At 39.0% G+C, this 17,332-nt stretch overlaps 1 long non-coding RNA gene across 1 annotated transcript in view; it reads right to left on the bottom strand.

Annotated features, from left to right (window-relative positions):
* Positions 1–9,346: 9,346 nt before the first annotated feature.
* The window catches only part of LOC144381738 (uncharacterized), a 33,709-nt gene continuing 25,723 nt past the window's right edge, over positions 9,347–17,332 (bottom strand). The window contains exon 2 of the long non-coding RNA XR_013447520.1: positions 9,347–9,795. This is a non-coding gene — a long non-coding RNA (uncharacterized LOC144381738). The remainder of the gene's footprint in view (positions 9,796–17,332) is intronic.

Consider the following 17,332-nt stretch of genomic DNA (forward strand, 5'->3'; position numbering starts at 1 on the left):
CAGAACACATTAATTAGAGTCAGGTAACTCTTGTACCAGATAGACCTCAACATAACCATTGACTGGATCAAACATAACAGAGATTGTTTCTTGCTCACAGAATCTTGTTCCACATTGACTCAGGGTTGTGGGAAGAGGGAAGGGTGGATAAGGAGGTCTGCTCCACACTTTCATTCAGGGAAACAGACAACCAGGTTGCTATTATCTTTAACAGCTTTGCCCTGGTTATTTACATACAGCCAAGGGAAGAGCAAAGAGCTGGGAGGGTTGTTCATTCATGGTTGGTTTTTATGGGCCAGATGTAGAGGAGGTGCCCATAACTTTCATTCATATCTCATTGACTAAAACTCAATGACACGGGGCACCTGGGTGGCTCAGTTGGTTAAACATCTGCCTTCAGCTCGGGTCACGATCCCAGGGTCCTGGGATCGAGCCCCATGTCAGGCTTTCTGCTCAGCAGGGGGCCTGCTTCTCCTTCTCCCTCTGCGTGCTGCTCCCCTTGCTTGTGCTCTCTCTCTCTCTCAATCTGTCAAATGAATAAATAAAATCTTCAAAAAAAAAAAAAAAAAAAAAAAAACTCGGTGACATGGACATACATTACTGCAATGAAGCCTGAGAAATGAATCAAGCTGTGTGCCCAGGAAGGAGCAGAAGTCATTTGCTGAATTGCCAGCCTGTCTGTGATTTTAAATCTAGGTAAACCACTAAAAATTTTTACAGACACTACCTGGCCAATGCTGCATGAGCCAAACAAATCCTATCTGGAGGCTAAATGTAGCTCAGGGGCCTCCAGGTTGCAACTCTGCACTGTATATAAATGTTAAGCACCATTATTATTAGTTAAGATGCCATTCTTTGGGATAATGAGATCTGAACTCATTTAAAGTGGCATATGATTGCTTTAGAATACAGTGAGGTTTTTTTTTTTAACTTTTCATTCTTTTCATATGGAAACTTTCTAATTCCTGTACTGTCTTCTACATCATCTGCTAGACCACTGTCATTTGAGGGGCAGCACATAATAAAGTATGTATGCCACCACCGTGTCTCTCCCATGTGAACCTCCAGACCTTCCAGCAGTAACTGCCAGCCAGCTTCTCTCACTTGGAATCGCCCCCCTCACCCCTGCCAAAGTCTTTTGTGTCACGCTGATTGGGCAGAGGGCTTCTCCGGCTGTGGGGGACAATGAAGTGCAATAGGGGGAGGTATAGTGGGACAGCTTGCTGGAAATCACCTCCGTGCTTGCTGGCGACATCTTATGCTCCCCTCCTCATCCCACCTCTATCCTCTTTAGCTGTGGGTGCAGCATTTGCTGCTCTAAATCTATCATACTCTGGAAATGCCAACAGGAAATACAAAAAAAAAAAGTTACAGTTGAAAGGAAAGGAAATTGTAAATGTAAATTTTCATTTCTAGCTACTTGAAACCATCTCTGTCTCCAACCACTCGTTAGCAAGTAAACAGATGACTTTGTTTAAAGCTTGGATCTACTTTAAAGCAGCAAGAATTGCTAAGGAGGGGCGCCTGGGTGGCTCAGTGGCTAAGCGTCTGCTTTCTGCTCAGGTCATGATCCCAGGGTCCTGGGATCGAGCCCAATGCGGGCTCCCTGCTTGGCGGGAAGCTTGCTTCTCCCTCTCCCACTCCCCTGCTTGTGTTCCCTCTCTTGCTGTGTCTCTCTCTGTCAAATAAATAAATAAAATCTTAAAAAAAAAAAGAATTGTTAAGAAAAGAGATGTGTCTGCTCTAGATTCCAATAGAATGGACCACTGACTAATGGACACTACCAAAATGAATGAAGGTTGTTTCCTTCAAAAAGCCCATAGTCTACAGGAAGTAAAAACAGATACATTTTTTTAAAAGGTTGTGTTACTAGGGATATATTGATAAGTTAAAAGGATAGATGAAAAAAATAAATCTTGAGAAAGATGTAAAGTCTTGATCAAAGTCTAGTGTTGGCAAAGACGTGTCAACAGGAATGGTGCCCATTGGTAAGAGTAAGGGTAGGCGCAACCAGCCAGGAGGGCAATCCAGCAGTATGCATAAAATCTGTAAGTATATTTCTCTGATCCAAGTAATTTTACTTCAAATCATTTCTCTTAAAGAAATAATAAGATAGGGGGTAAATGTGTATATATAATTTCCATTTGATTATAGTGTGGCGTTTAATGGGGAAAATTGGAAACACTTGAATATTCATTTATAAGGAACTGATTAAATAAATTATGGCACACATATATAAAGAAATGCTATGTAATCATTTAAAAAGATGAGGCAAAACTATATGGGCTGAAATTTAAAGACATCTATTTACAGTAAATGATAAAAGGAGATTAATTAAGCATAGTATAATCTTAAATTAGAGCAAATGATATTTATAAAAGCATTAGAATGTCCAAAAGGATATTTACTTTATTACGTACCACAGTAAGAAGAGATGGTTCTAGGGGCGCCTGGGTGGCTCAGTTGGTTAAGCATCTGCCTTCGGCTCAGGTCATAATCCCAGGACCCTGGGATCGAGTCCCCCATTTGGCTCCCTGCTCAGTGGGGAGCCTGCTTCTCCCTCTTCCATTCCGCCTGCTTGTGCTCTCTCTCTCTCTCAAATAAATAAATAAAATCTTAAAAAAAAAGAAGAGAGGGTGTAGGAATTGTCAGAGTTATAATTTTATCACCATCATTATGCTTATTATCATCATCATTATCAATATCAACATTTGGGGGGCACATATTATGTATCAGATATTAATCTAGACAATTTACAAATACTACCTCATTAAATTGCTATGACAACTCTGTGAGGCATTATTATTCAGAATTTAAATGAAAAAATATGGTACAGAAAGGTAACCTGCCCAAGGCTAACAGTTAATGAGATACAGAGCTGGACTCAAACATCTCTGCCCAAAGATCAGGAACTTTCTCAAGGTCACAGGTTCAGGATCTTAGTGTTTAGCTACTCTACTTATACTCACTCTAAAAGTAGCATAAGAAAAGGACCACTGTAGGGCTCCTGGGTGGGTGTCGTTAAGCATCTGCCTTTGGCTCAGGTCATGGTCGCAGGGTCCTGGGATCAAGCCCCGCATCGGGCTCCCAGCTCCAAGGGAAGCCTGCTTCTCCCTCTCCCACTCCCCCTGCTTGTGTTCCCTCTCTCGCTGTGTCTCTCTCTGTCAAATAAATAAATAAAAATCTTAAAAAAAAAAAAAAGAAAGAAAGAAAAGGACCACTGGATTTTCTCGAGACATCAAGGGCCAAGGTTATTTCCAAATACTTGTGAGGTCTCTGAGGATGGGGCTCTTGTCTGCCTGTCCACCCTGTGTTTCCAGGGCCTAAAACAGAGCCTGACAATTGGCTCTACCATAAATGATTGTTGAATGAACATGCTGGAGAAAGCATTTCATGATGACCTTACAGAACTCTTAGATTTGGGCCAGGGTCGGGAGTTAAAAGCGGCAGGGAAGAGCAGGGAGGACATATATTTCAGACAGAAGAAATTCTGTGAGTTCACTCACTGAGGCTGTGAATGGTGGATCCCAGAAAGGAAACAAAGTAGGGGTACTTGGCTGAACATTAAAGCACAAGAAAGAGGCTATGGAAGATAAGCTTGGGAAGTTATGTTAGCGGTAGGCGATAAAGGACTTTGAATGGCAGGTAAAGGAGTTTAGATTTTAGCAAATAAAGAGGACTTTGTTACTTTTTTTTTTTTTTAAGCAAAAGTTTGACAGACACAGAACTGGTCATTAGTTAGCAAACAGCAAGATAAAATGAAGGAGAGAGAAACTAGGAACAAGAGATCAATTAAGAGTATTATCTAATGGTCCAGATGAGCAATTGTGAGAATCCAAGCTAACAAAGTCACATGAGGATGGGGAGGAGCAGAAGGATGCAGAAGATACTGAAAATGTAGAATTGGCAAAAGTCTCTTTGGATCTGCTCTTATGGTTTTTAAAAACAATGGCTGTGAATTCTTTAACATTCCTCCCACTGGAGATGGGGTCTATGTCCCTTTGTCTTGAACCTGAGCAGAGTAAGTCAGAAAAGAAACTGTGTGATTCCAAGCATAGGTCATAAAAGGGCACGCGGCTTCCATGGCCTGCCACTGCACTACTGGTCTGACTACCTTGAGACCACCATCTGGAGAAGCCACGTGGGGGTGCTCCTGTCAATAGTCCCAGAAAAGCCGGGTCTTCCAGCTATCCTCACCCAAGCCCCAGAGTCTGTGAAAAAAGCTGTCTTGAGCCCCCCAGAACAGCCCACCTGGGAGCTAAGTACCACCCAGCTGGCTGTGTTCAAGGCCAGTAGAGGTAGAAGAATTGCCCAGCAGAGGCCTACATGAATTCCTTACCCACAATACTGTGCACTATGTTAAAATTACTGTTCTTTCAAGCCACCAAGGTTTGGGAGTGATTTGTTACATAGTGATTGATAAACATAGGGCGATAGTATAATTTATCACCAAAACCAAGCTATTTGGTGGGAGGCAGGTAGGTGTTAATAATAATGGCAAAGCAAGGGCTTAACTAGGATATGGTTGTCCTATCTATAAGCTTCTTGAGATCTTGTTCATTATTGTATCACCAGCATCTAGCATTGCACACAAGCAGACCTTTACTGATTAAACCAGTCAATTTTTCTTTTTTAGTAATATATAACTTCACTAAAGGTTACAAATCTCAAGTGTTCACCTCAAGAAAATTTTAAATATAAATAGACCCATGCAAACACTACCCAGATCAAAATATAAAATATTTTCAACTCTCTTGAGGTCTCCCTTATGCTCTGACCCAGCCTACAACCCACTCAAAGGCAGCATGATTTTAATCTGTAATTCCATAAATCAGTTTTGTCTGTTCATGAACTTCATAAAAAAGAAATCATAGAGTATGTACTCACTTAAATTGTGTCTGCGAAAGTCAGCCATGTTGTTATATATAGACATAGATTGTTCTTTTTCATTGATATGTATAATTCCCCTGTATGACTATATCACAATTTACTTATCCATTCTACTGTGGATGAAGATGTGGGTTAATTGCTCTTTGGGCTATTACGAATAATGCTGCTCTAAACATTTTTGTACATCACTTTTGATCCATCAGCTGACAATTCAATAAGCTCCTCTTTTTTATTTTACCAAAGTTTTGGAAATCACTATCAGATTCATTCACTTTATCAATACCTGGGAAGAACCTTAAAAATTTTACCAACATTTAGCAAGCAATTATTAATTTACCTCTTATTCGTTCACTGGAAGTACTAGAAAGGCAATTTTTTTAACCCAGTATATGCAGAAGGGGGGAGAGGAATTACAATAGTGTTATTTTCAAAATACCTTTGTCAATATTATATTGTCCCAAGTTAATTGTTTACAGAACCTACTTTCACTCTCAAGAATGCCCCTGTTTGGATGATAAGTTTTATGGTCACCTGAATTTCTCTACTCCAGGCAACACACCATAGTAAGATCTATACTGAGTGAAAAACATGCCTTTCTTGTATAAAGTGGAAGGAATACGTAACAATAGTGAAGGTGGTTTGCATGTGTGTTCTCAGGAAAACTGGTTTTAGGAAAAAAGTATATGTGGAAGTTGAAGATCTAAATATTGATCCCTTTAAAGTGTTTTTGTCTATGGACCACTTGGAAAATCTTTCCCATACACAGAAGTTCTTGGATTTGATTATGAAAATGACTATCTCAGTTCATCTAAAGTAGAACTGCCTCAGAGATCAGACAACAGAATTCACTAATTTAAAAAAAAATTTAGGGGCGCCTGGGTGTCTCAGTCGTTAAGCATCTGCCTTTGGCTCAGGTCATGATCTCAGGGTCCTGGGATCGAGCCCTGCATCAGGCTCCCTGCTCAGCGGGAAACCTGCTTCTCCCTCTCCCACTCCCCCTCCTGTGTTCCCCCTCTCACTGTCTCTCTCTCTGTTAAATAAATAAATAAATAAATAAATAAATAAATAAATAAATCTTTTAAAATAAATAAATACATACATACTTACATAAATAAAAATTAAAAAGAAATCGGTTGTTCAAGAACTTAAACTTATTAATTATGGGAAAAGAAGTCCTAACACAAGAGCTTTTGTTGAATTGTGATACCTTTCAAAAAGCCATTCATTCATTAACAAATACTCCTTGAGCACCAAGAATGGACCAGGCATGGAACCAGACCCTCAGAAGACAGCAGTGAACAAGGCCAACACGTCCCCACATGCCAGAAGTTTGTGGTCAATGGAAAATGCCAGAGACATAAAGAGGATTGATGTGACCAAAGAATCCTAGAGAAAGAGCTTCAAGAAGAGGATTTTCAATAAATTTCCAGCTATCCCCACATTGAAAATGTCCAAGGAAATGAAAAGGACATTTTCATTGCTTTGGTTTACAGCTTAAAGAAAAGACATGTCTTATTCAAGTGTATATAAATACATGTTTAAATGTAATTTGCTGATTAAAGCCACTAGTCCTGTACTAGACAACATAACTGACCAATGTGGACCCGAGATCCTGCAATGTTGTTGCTTAGAGTCCTGTTTGCATTTGTATTGGGGTTTGCATTGTGTATTGCCTGTCAATGAACTTGATAGACATGTTCAGATTTTTACAGATTCTACTTTTAAAATTAGGAGGAAAGTAATATTTCACATATTAGCACTTAAAACCAAAGCCATGGTGTTTTATTTAAATTTACACATTATGATCCTTCATAGAGCTATAAACAGAACTCTGGTTCATTAAATTGGTAATGACTCTTCCCTGCTGAGCACATTTATTTCTATTTAGTTGTAAGCCACAGTTCATTCCTACTTATACGCAAAGGGACATCTGATGAGTTGTTATCTGAGGTTTGCCAAAAGGTTTGTCCTGAAATAACTATCCCCTTTAGCCCGTTGAGCACTATGAAGTAACCAACATTGCACTTAGTGTGTTTCCAAGATCGAGTTTAGATGATTCTGAAATCATCTAACACATGTCTGGTACATAAATGTTTATAACATATGAATGGAGAAAAAAAAGATTCTTTAATATCGCACATTTATTCACCGGAAGACCAATATATTAAGCTCTTTTTAATCTAAGTGAGGTTATATTATCATTTTAACTGTTCAGTTACTTAATAAGGACTCAAGAGAAGAGGGGAGAATAATGGCTCTTGTCCTAAAACCTCTCTTCCTTAATGCCACAAGCCCTGATTAGAAATTTTAGAAGAAAACTGGGACTGTTCAGGGAGTTGAAAAAAAATTCACTGATTATAAATGTTCTAAAGAGCTGCACCTTGAACTTCTTTCCTCCAGCCACTGATGTGCTAAAGACTAAAAAAAGTTTTGTTCCCACTAAAAGGTTTTAGTCCAGTCATCTGGTAATGACTGCCTGTGGACCCCGCTGAAATGGATTCCTGACCACATCTGGGCTCTGTGGGTTCTGGGATCTATTAGTACTGTCTGCCACAGGCAGAGCAAGGGTGACGAGCAGGACATATGGCACACATCTGCGATATCTGTGTCGCACAATGATGTTTCTGGCAATGAGACTTGTGTTGTGTAAATTTCAAAGTCCGGGAAATTAGAACCATTATCTCCCTAGTAAATTATATTAGATTATCAGATAGTTTATTTGATGCCCCACCATTGTCCTCTTTAGGTGAGTCATCCAACAAACTATTCATTCATTATGACTTGTCTGGATATTTTCTTCCTTAAATAAGCCTGCAAATATATTTTTAATAGAAGAAAATCTTAAAACTTGATTGAAGTGTCTTGTCATTTTCTGACTAAAGTCTGTCAGTCCTAAGTAACACAATTCCGTGATTCAGAACATTTAATTAAACCACCAGTTCCTACAATGTAAACCATTAATTAAACAGTTAATTGATGAACTGGCTGGTTACATCCGCATGGATTAGGCAGGGTCATTATGAGCTCTCCTTCTGGAGCAAGCCACTTGGGGTCCCTCCTATTTCTTTCACTTCCTCCCCATTGAACTTTAGACAAGTGGTCTAAATTTACCCTATGCTGTATATTTCCTTATTGTAAAATGGGTATTCTAATAATTCCTTCTTGGCAGGTTGTTTTGAGGAAATACTGAGATAATCCTAGTAAAGCACACATGGCACATTGCATGCGTTCAATAACTATTAACTATCATCATCACAGTTTAGAAAAACCTGGGAGATTTAATTTATTTTTACCTCATTCAATAGCCAGATGGAAATATAATTAATTTGGTGTTACAAATTATTTCACATTTCCGTTTCTCTCCTTCCTTCCATGATCACAAACAACTGACTTCTGCCTGTTTTGAAGGTTTTAAATATATTTATGTTTAAGAATGTTCCACATGTGAAAGGTCCTATAGTATTAGATATAATTAAAGCCAAAATAAGGTAGAAATTAAATTGTATTATAATTTCCTTAATTCTCTTCTGGGTGTAAACACGGCCTCAAAATACATTAACAGAGACTGTGATGTTTGGAAAGATTCCTCAGATGTGCAGAATTTTTCAGAGAAATTCAAAGATTCCAGAAGCTTTCAAGGGGGCAGGCAGAAGAATCAGAGTTACAACTACAACTACTCAAAAGAGAATATCTATATTTAAAAGGTAACTATTCAGTTACCTGGAAGCTCCCATGTTGGCCTGTTAGCACATTTTATCTCACTTTCCAAGTAACTATGGACTGGTCTGATGATGGATTAACCTATTTATTGTCTTAGGATATTTATGCACAATTTTTCTTCTTGTAAGCCCATTTAGATCTCTGTGTACATTCACAGTATGAGAGGATGTTCCTGGGGGAAGCATACAAACATACAAATCATACCTGCTTTATATGAAATAGGTTTACCTGCATACAAACACTGCAACTTTTACAGCAAAACTTTCTATTCGTTTTGTGGCATAATTTTTAATGTGAGTTTGGTTCTTGCGTATGTGTGTGTGTGTTTCTTTTCTTTTTTTTTTTTAAGATTTTATTTATTTGATAGAAACAGCGAGAGAGGGAACACAAGCAGGGGGAGTGAGAGAGGGAGAAGCAGGCCTCCCGCTGAGCAGGGAGCCCCATGTGGGGCTCGATCCCAGGACCCTGAGATCATGACCCGAGCCGAAGGCAGACGCTTAACGACTGAGCCACCCAGGCGCCCCTGTGTTTCTTAATCCCAAAAGGCCTTAATGTACCTATTCAGAACTCTAACTTGTTCTATTCTTCAAATGTAATGGCCTTCATCATTTCACTAAGTAACTTAAACATTAGTTCATTCTTGTTGAGACATTAGAGAACCTGGTTACATTTGTTTTGATAGTCTCTTGAGCTGCGTCGCCATTTCCATTTTCCAGAATCAGATACTGAGATGGAGTCTGGCTGCAAAAATTTTATTAGGAATCCACAACTGTAAAGGGAAGGGAGTGGAAGTAGGTTTGGGCAGAGAACGTAGAACCTCAACGCAGCCCTGACAAAGCCTCAGCCACCCTTCCAGGGAAGTCCAGAACGAGGGCTGACCATCAGACTGTCCCATGTCAGGCTGAAAGGGCCAGGCTTTCATTCCCCCTTCCACCCCATCATGCTCAGTCATGGATGCTGGCTGCCCCAGGAAGGATGTCACCTCAGCCCGGTGGCTCTCTGCAGCTAGGTAGCTCCCAGAGCAGCTGACTGCTGGATCTTTTGCTGACCACACTCTCTACAGCTTGGCAGCACGTCCTTCCTTGAAGGGAGAGCCGGGGGTGTGGATCTGTGTCCATCACGTGCTGCCTGTCGACATACGTTAAAACCGATGGTCTCCAGAATGAGGTAAGTCAAAGTTATCCACTGCAGGCAAGAAAATAATAGACTCACATTTATCTTTTACCTCATTTTTTTTTAAATTACGGTAAAAGGCACATAACATTTATCATCTTAAGCATTTTTAATGGTACAGTTCAGTAGCGTTACATATATTCACATCATTGTACAACCACTCTCCAGAAATTTTTATCTTAGAAAACTGAAACTCTATACCCATCAAACAACCTACTATTCTCCTTTTCTCCTATCTCCTGGCAACCACCCTTTTACTTTCTGTTTCTATGAATTTGACTATTCTGGGTACCTCATATAGCTGGGAATCATATATTTGTCTGTTTGTGACTGACTCAGTTCACTTAACATATTGTCTTCCAGGTTCATCCAGATTGTGGCCTGTGTTAGAATTTCCTTCCTTTTCTTTTAAAGGTTTTATTTATTTATTTGAGAGAGAGAAAGAGAGTGAGCGAGAGAGAGAGAGAGAGCAGGGGCAGGGGCAGAAGCATACTCCCCACTGAGCAAGGGAGCCCGACATGGGGCTTGATCCTGGGACTCTGGAATCATGGCTTAAGCTGAAGGCAGACGCTTAACTGACTGAGTCACCCAGGTGCGCCAGAATTTCCTTCCTTTTAAAGGCTGAAAAATATTCCATCCTATGTATCTACCATACTCTGTTTATTCATTAATCCATTAATGGACCCTTGGGCTGCTTTTACTTCTTGACTGTTGTGAATAATTCTGCAATGAATATGGGTGTACAAATCTCTGAGTCCCTGCTTTCAGTTCTTTTGAATATATGACAAGAAGTAAGATTGCTGGATTATATGGCAACGCTATTTTAAATTTTGAGGAACCTCCACACTGTTCTCCACAGCAGCTGCACAATTTTACCCACCAACAGTGCACAAAGATTCCAATTTATCTACATCTTCACTTTATTTTCTGTTTTTTTGATAGCAGCCATCCTAATGGGTATGAGGTGGTATCTCATTGTGGTCACTCCATCTTTTTAACTTTTGTCTGTGATTTTTTTTAAGATTTATTTATTTATTTGAGATAGAGAGAGAGAACATGAGCTGGGGGAGGGACAGAGAGAGAGGGAGACAGAGAGAATCTCCAGCAGACTCCCCGCTGAGCATGGAGCCTGACTTGGGGCTGGATCCCACGACCCTGAGATCATGACCTGAGCCGAAATCACAAGTTGGACACTCAACTGACTGAGCCACTCAGGTGCCCCTTGTCTGTGATTTATAACACAAAACTCTAATATTACAGTGGCACATATATAAATTCACTCACTCAACAAGGAGGTCAGAGCATAAGAGGGGCTAAAGCATGCAGCTTTGCACGTTCTGGGGAGAGCATTCCAGCATCTCTCAGCCAACTTGAAAGCTATTGGATCATAAGTATGTAAATATATATTGGGATGAGGACTAAATATTTTATCAATAAAGTTTTAAGATCAAAATCTTCCAAACAACTGTTTTAAGGGTAGTCTTTTGGGGTTCCAGAAAGCAGAATCTAGAATCCTTAGACAGTATCTGCCTCCAACTTCTCAGCCAAAAACACACATAAAATCACTATCATTTGGCTTGTATAAAGCACACACACACACACACACACACACACACACATTAAGACCTAAATTAAAATGTGCAAAATTCATTTTTGGCAAAGGAGTAAATATCGCATAAATAGTAATAAAACTGAATAAAACCTAAAGGCATTTAAATTACTTACTAAAAGAGAGGCACCTCTCCTTAACTTTCTAGTTGTTCTCAAAGGCTTAAACCCAAATTAGTGTGGAGAAAATGTCAGTGTTTAAGTGTCTGAGGCAAACTTGAAATGACCTGCACAGGATTGCCCAGTTTTTTGGAGACTGGTGACTTAAATAAGCACATGCCAAAAACAGCCCTGCAAGATGATCACAAAAATAAATAGAATCAGACAGTCCTATTAGACACGGCTCTCTTCCGTGTAAGTTCACCTACTGAGTGAGTGTCAAAAGATACAAGTGCATAAATGAACTGCCCAAAGGCTCTCTGATAGCTTTTGTACTAAAAGCCAAGTCATCTTTTTCCATCCAGTTCCTTTCAAACAATAGAGTGCCTCCGCAAGATTGAAAGCAGATAGGCGATTTCTAAGAGACACTTAGAAAACATAAATGTTAGATATAATTATGAGCTACTTCAAAAACCATGAAAGACTCATTTGGATTAATCAATTTATACATTAAGTTCTACAGAAGGGTTACATTTATCCCCCCCAAAATCAAGAAGGTAACGTGAGACCAACACAAACGGCACCAGTGATGTGTTCCAAGGAGAAATCTTAGGTTTCATGGTGGCCAACAAACTCCCAAGATGTGACTCGCCTCTTAAAAATGTAGCAACAGTGAAATAAAGTACAAATTTGCTTTCTAAGACTTTCCTTGCGTTTATTTCCCATATGTTTTTAGAAACCCAGCTAGCTCAAATGATCTCTAGCTTCTGAACGTCATATGAATAAAATGCCATCAGTGAGGTTTGAACCATTTATGAAGATCCAGGTGCCTGAAAAGTGCCTAGAGTTATTGAAACCATTGTAATAATAAAGTAATCTGGATGTCTCCTAGGGTGCAGAGCTGGATGTGTTTTTCTCCATGCTACCAGATGCAAAGCCAAATGTTCCATGTTCATAAAAAATGCATCTAGAGCTGCCCCATATTCATAAACAATATCTGCATGCATGAATTTTCCATTTCTTATAATATTAGAGCTATGATAAAGTAGCAAAACCATGCTTTTAGATCATGGTTAAAAGAAAATAAACCTTTACAATTAGCATCTGAGATAAGGGAGGTTTTGTGGGGTTTCTCATGATTAAATTGACACAGAATGGGAAAAGCAAAGGTAAGCCCCAAATTTAAGATCAGTTCAGTTCCCCAAGGGCAATCATATCATGCAGAAGAAGATAGACTATTTAGCACTGATGATTTTATGATAACCAAATTGTTTCAATCTGTTCTACAATCATGGATAAAGTCATTTAAAAAGAGAAAAGTAAAGTCAAAATAAAAAATTTTAAAACTAGCCTAAGAGCCTCATATGTGAATACCAAAAAGAATGCCCCCAGACTTGTATAAAATTCAGCTAACTCCTATGCTTTGGGCCCCAGCCAAGGGATGTTAGCTCCCAGCAGAATCATAATGGACACAAGCCTTGATCCTGAACCACAAAATTCCCAAGCCTGGATCTTAACAGCAAGGGAGACACAGGGTATAGTTACTCAAGGTTTAGAGATTGGATCTCATTTACTAAAGGGATCAAGACATACCCATTTTTTAATGGTCACAACATAATATTGTTAATGAGGTCTTCATTTATTATGAATTTTTTTACTATGTGCTAAGCAATAAGGCAATGTGTTACATAAGCATCTTTACATATGGATTTTTAAACTTAATTCCTTTTTTTATGTTATGTTAATCACCATACATTACATCATTAGTTTTTGATGTAGTGTTCCATGATTCATTGTTTGCGTATAACACCCAGTGCTCCATTCAGTACATGCCCTCATTAATACCCATCACCAGACTAACCCATCCCCCCACCGCCCTCCCCTCTGGAACCCCCAGTTTGTTTCTCAGAGTCCATAGTCTCTCATGGTTCATCTCCCCCTCTGAGTCCCCCCCTTCATTTTTCCCTTCCTGCTATCTTCTTCTTCTTCTTCTTCTTTTTTTTTTTTAACATATAATGTATTATTTGTTTCAGAGATACAGGTCTGTGATTCAACAGTCTTACACAATTCACAGCGCTCACCATAGCACATACCCTCCCCAATGTCTATCACCCAGCCACCCCATCCCTCCCACCCCCCACCACTCCAGCAACCCTCAGTTTGTTTCCTGTGATTAAGAATTCCTCGTATCAGTGAGATCATATGATACATGTCTTTCTCTGATTGACTTATTTCGCTCAGCATAATACCCTCCAGTTCCATCCACGTCATTGCAAATGGCAAGATTTCATTCCTTTTGATGGCTGAAAAAAATATGAGGTAGCTATTATTATTGTTTCCATTTTGCAGAAACCGATACTTAGGGTGAGTAATTAGGGGATAATATTTACCATTTGCCTGATCTTTTTAAATTTCTATCTTATAACTAGAAAAGAGACACCAGGATCTAAACTCTGGCAGACTGACCTTCAGAGCCCCAAGTGTCAAAATGCCCCCTAGGGAATGGAAGTGCATGTACATTAAAATATATTTTTAATAAATAAATAAATAATTTTCCCCTGAAATGTCTTTTTTTAATTTTTGTTTGTTTGTTTATATTTTTATTCCAATAGAGTTAACATACAGTGTTATATTAGTTTCAGGTGTACAATGTAGTGATTCAACACTTCCACACATTTCTCAGTGCTCATTACGACAAGTGCCCTCCTTTATCCCCATCACCTATTTCCCCCATCCCTCCATCCACCTCCCCTCTCATAACTATCAGTTTGTTCTCTAGAGTTAAAAGAGTCTGCTTTTTGGTTTGTCTTTCTCTCTCTTTTTTCCCTTTGCTCATTTGTTTTGTTTCTTAAATTCCACATATGAATGAAATCATGTTATTTGTCTTTCTGTGACTGACTTATTTCACTTAGCATAATACTCTCTAGATCCATCCACACATTGCAAATGGCATGATTTCATTTTTTTATGGCTGAGTGATATTCAATGTATATATATATATATATATATATATATATATATATATATATATATACACACACACACATACCACATATATGTATACAAACCACAAGTTCTTTATTCATTTCTCTACTGATGGACACTTGGGCTGCTTCCATAACTGGCTATTATAAATAATGCTGCTATAAACATAGGGGTGAATATTTCCCTTTGAATTAGTGTTTTTGTATTTTTGTAGTGCAATTACTGGATCATAGGGTGGTTCTATTTTTAACTTTTTGAGGAACCTCCATGCTGTTTTCCACCTTGGCTGCACCAGTTTGCCTTCCCATCAACAGCGCACGAGTGTTCGTTTTTCTCCACATCCTCGCCAACACTTGTTGTTTCTTGTGTTTTTTATTTTAACCATTCTGGCAGGTGTGAGGTGACATCTCATTGTAGTTTTGATTTGCATTTCCCTGATGATGAGTGATGTCAAGCATCTTTTCATGTGTCTGTTGGCCATCCAGATGTCTTCTTTGGAGAGATGTCTGTTCATTTCTTCTGCCCATTTTTTTTAATTGGATTGTTTGTTTTGGGGGCTGAAGTGTCTTGTTATAAGTAGAAGTTCCCTTTAGAAAGAACCATCATCTCAAGTTAATCTGGGAGATCCTTCCATTTTGAAGTCCTAGTGACTAATCCCAATTTATGCTTTTCTTTTGCCATCAATCTCTAATTTCTCATTGTCCAAGATGTCCTAAATTCTTTCTCCAAGATATCAAAATACATTTGGCCCATATGAAACACAACAAAATTTCTGAATTCACAGACCTGTGACTGGCAGGGAGCCTGCTCCTGCCATGTGGAGGGTCATAGACACAAGGCACAGCCAACCGGTTCTCACTACATATAGGACTTATCTATCTTATTAGAGGTGTTCTTTTCAGTTTGTCCTGTTTGTCTGCAGGTCCCTTCTTGAAATGAGCTTTACTTAGATCCAATGAGAGGGTCCAACACATGAGGAGGCAGAGCTCTTGCTGAAGGAAAAGACCTGGGTTTTCTATCTAAAACTTCAATAAGCAGTTAAACATTTTGGTACAATAACAAGAATACAAGGGATTGTTGAAAATTATAGCCAGTCTGTCAGATATTTCATCCACACATCACCACAGGCTTCCTTACTGCCCTGAAACACTCATATTTGCACTGCAGAAGGAGGACCTGGAGAGAAGCTGAACCCAAGGGGATCTCGGTGCTGACCTGGAAGGCAGCCATCTTGTCATCATGAGTAACAGCAGACTGCATTCGGGGACTACACCAAATGTGGTTCTTAAGAGCATGGGGGCAATGAAGCAGAAAGCCTGGATTCAAGTCTGTGCTCTCTCCTTACCACACGTGTGATTTGGAGAAAATAACCTTTCCAAACCTCATTTTTCTTATCTATACAATAGGAATATAAATTATCTTTCTCATAGAATTTTTGTGAATATTAAAGTAGGCAGTGCATGAAAAATTAATAGAAATCCTAGCATGTGGGAACACTTTATAAATGTTCATTTTCCTTTTTTTTTTTTTTAATGTTATGACGCTAGTTTTGGCCTGTTTTCCCCTCAGTGAATCAAATTGATTTATTGAATGCTCCAGCATCATCACAACACAGACTTTATCTTCCTTTCACACAACTAAGTATCTCTTATTTATGTTTAAAATAAAGGAGAGATCAGGTTTGGAATTTTTTAAATAAGTACTGTCCCAGTGATGGTAGTTATTTTGGTTCTGACTGTTGAATAATTTTTTACAGATCAAGAGAGATTAAAAAAATATTAAGCATATTATGGGCAGCAATTACATTTTTGAAAACCCAAATACTTAAAATTTTGAATAGTCCTACCAGTTTCTGAAAATTCTGCAGAAACGATTTTCTTTTCTAAAATTGATAAGACCCTTAAAATTGATAAGGTTACTTTTAGCTTTTCAGAAATAGTACCACATGAATAAAAGATGTCAGTCTGAAACATTTTTGTCTTCAAGGGCAAAAAGGAGAAACTACATTCTAGCTTTCCCTGCAACCCTCCTCCAGGACCCAATGCCTGGTACTGAGATCTGGTCTGGAGAGGGTGCTGAGCTATGTTCCCACACACACGTGACTCCCTGCCATTCCACCAAGCACACTCTGTGCACTTCTATCTCCCCAGATCCTATCCACTTTCCAAGACACTCTCCAATAAACCTTTCTCTACTATTGAACTCACCCCTTTCAAACTCTACAGCTTTTATAGCCTGCAGCATACATTCAAAGCTCTATCATCCACTGTAGATCCCAGCAATTTAGCATCATCGTCGTCAAGCAGATTGTAAATTCCCCAGTGGTAGATACTATACCTTTCTTCTACCCACCACTGATAGGACATAGCAAATTGTTAAGTGCTTGTACTCTGAAATGGTACTGCTCCTACTTAGTAACTATGATCTTGAACAAATTGCTTAGCCCCTGTGACTCAGGAATAATCAAAGTACCTGCTTTGTTGGGTTGTGATTTAATAACATAAAATCGTAGGAAAGGGTCCAGAATATCATAAGTCCTATGTAACTGTTAGCATTTATTATAGTGCTGGGCCACATATTTAAGTCTGTTAAGTTCCTGCCTCAGGGAACATGAGAAATGGTAGATGAGGCAAAGTGCAAGATCAATAGATAGTTCAGAATACACTTTGAGAAAAGACAGCAGAAAAGATGGTCTCTGCCCTCTAGGAGCTTACAGTCAACCTGTCATTCATGGAGTAAAGAAAGAGCACCTCACATGCAAGGGCTACGTGAGTCTCATCTTTATTTTCTGGGGCATGGTATAGTCCATGGCACATGGATATTCACCAAATGTCTGTTGAATTAAACAAATCATTAA

The sequence above is a fragment of the Halichoerus grypus genome, chromosome 5 (genome assembly GCF_964656455.1).
Source record: "Halichoerus grypus chromosome 5, mHalGry1.hap1.1, whole genome shotgun sequence".
NCBI classification, from domain to species: domain Eukaryota; kingdom Metazoa; phylum Chordata; class Mammalia; order Carnivora; family Phocidae; genus Halichoerus; species Halichoerus grypus.